The sequence below is a fragment of the Etheostoma spectabile genome, chromosome 11, assembly GCF_008692095.1.
Source record: "Etheostoma spectabile isolate EspeVRDwgs_2016 chromosome 11, UIUC_Espe_1.0, whole genome shotgun sequence".
In the NCBI taxonomy this organism is placed as follows: Eukaryota; Metazoa; Chordata; class Actinopteri; order Perciformes; family Percidae; genus Etheostoma; species Etheostoma spectabile.
This window is the reverse complement of record NC_045743.1, coordinates 17,878,822-17,879,312: the sequence shown is the minus strand read 5'-3', so window position 1 is coordinate 17,879,312 and position 491 is coordinate 17,878,822.

The window sequence follows — 491 nt, the reverse complement described above, 5'->3', positions numbered from 1 at the left end:
TTTTTTAATAAACAGGAACAAAATTACCTTCACCCACCCTTCCCATCCCATACTCTTGGCAGTTAGTGCGTAAATAGAAATAAAAAATAATTACAAAAAAATAATAATAAATACAAAAAAAAAAAATGTAATTACATTAATGGACATTCTCCAAGCTATGCATCAAAATTACATTAAACATACTTAAAAGACAAGGACAAGTAAAATAACAATAAAAAAGGTGTGTCACAGAGACAATTTCACGCAATCTTTAACACACAAGCACCTCATCATTGAGACATAGGAAATGTGTTGTCAAGCTGTGTGTGATAACACACGTTAACACACCAGCAGTTAATTTAAATGAGATCCGTGGCATAAATCAAGAGGCTTCAGTTTCATGATCAACAATCAACCAGGATTTTACTTCTCTCACTTTTAACATCTGCCGCTGACAACGTCCTGCACAACACAACGTCCTGACAACACAACGTCCTGACAACACAACGTCC